This window comes from Limulus polyphemus, unplaced genomic scaffold (assembly GCF_000517525.1).
Source record: "Limulus polyphemus unplaced genomic scaffold, Limulus_polyphemus-2.1.2 Scaffold6988, whole genome shotgun sequence".
Classification (NCBI taxonomy): domain Eukaryota; kingdom Metazoa; phylum Arthropoda; class Merostomata; order Xiphosura; family Limulidae; genus Limulus; species Limulus polyphemus.
The window spans coordinates 40361-41727 of NW_013672598.1; the positions used below are offsets into that span (position 1 = coordinate 40361).

General features: G+C 30.1%; 1 long non-coding RNA gene across 3 annotated transcripts in view; it reads left to right on the top strand.

Moving 5' to 3' along the window:
* LOC106474245 overlaps window positions 1-1367 on the top strand; it is a 45604-nt gene that overhangs the window by 39816 nt on the left and 4421 nt on the right. Inside the window, exon 8 of one of the 3 annotated variants that reach the window (XR_002613892.1) lies at window positions 1172-1353. The exons of the other annotated variants lie outside the window; for them this stretch is intronic. This is a non-coding gene — a long non-coding RNA (uncharacterized LOC106474245). Of the gene's footprint in view, window positions 1-1171; window positions 1354-1367 lie in introns of those variants that run through there. 3 annotated transcript variants of the gene reach the window in all.

A 1367-nucleotide genomic window follows, 5' to 3' on the forward strand; every position in this document is an offset into this window, starting at 1 on the left:
TTATGTAATTATATAGATTCTAATCTATCTACCTTACTATACAGTAAAGAGAGTAGTTTTAGCAGTAGCTTGTAGTTTTATCGTCACCATAATAACAAGCTAGAATTCTCATTTGGTGAAGTAATGATCCAATCACAAAGCTTTGAATACTGGGGAAAATATGCAGGTCTAAGATTTTTTTATTGCTTCTTTTGGTGTTATATTCTTTCCTGATAATGTTTATATCAACTTGAAATCGACAGGAATATTTTTTAACACAATACATCATGTAAAGTTAATTTATATTTAGCTAGATAGTCTGGAACACACCAAAGAATGGGACCTCTCCAATATGTCACAGATTACCTCCTATATACGTTTCACTGTAACGTCACAGACATATTAAAAGTGAAGACTCTCAGAAACATCAAAACTCCCTTGCATAGTGACATCACATATTAACCTTTCCAAGACTTAATTGAAACTTGTCTTAATTTTAAAAATACTGTTGGTTTCTTTCTGTTTCTCAATAAAAACATACACATCATACATCATTGAGTAAATATATTTATTTCATCTATAATAGTACATTGAGAAGTAATAAAATACCAGAAATATTAACTGTCAGAGACTGCATAAAAGCACAGTAATCAACAGTTACCCAAAATACTAAACTAGTGACAGTAGGTCAGTACAAGCATGTAAAGTAAAAATAACACATATGGTAAATAGATGCACTCTTGAAAAATCTCCGAGAATTATCACATTGTATCACTATAAAAATGGTCTACATTATTGATCCCTTGACATTATACCTCATAAAGGAAAATAATTGATATGATATTATTTTGGCCACAATTATATAATAGGATTTTGCTGACTAGCAAAATTGAAGAGTGCAATTGATTCATTGTCACCCATTTATAAGGAGTTTCAAAATTATTAAATCTATAAATGGTCAAACAGCCCTATTTAAATGTTTCTGTAATTCTATGGCATTACGAAAAGTATTTTTCATACCAAAACTGGCTTACAAAGTTTGAATGTTGAAAGCAGATAAAATTTAATTCTTATACCTTTTCTGTTAGAAAAACCGGCATGCATTAGATCAAGAATGAAGAGTGTAATGTAGCTCTGTAATGTATAAATAACTTATGCTGCCACCTAGTGAATGTTATATATAACATCTCAGTTATGTCTACAAAGCATCCCCAAGTAAACGTGGTAACTGTGATTACTCAGAAACATATATGTCAAGTAATGAAAATGATGTAACACAAGCACCAAATTGTGACAATAAGGTGACATCACAAGTATGTACCAATCCTTTCTTATTAAATATATAAACTGCTTTAGTCAGAAAAGTAGAGTATAACAAGAAATGTCTT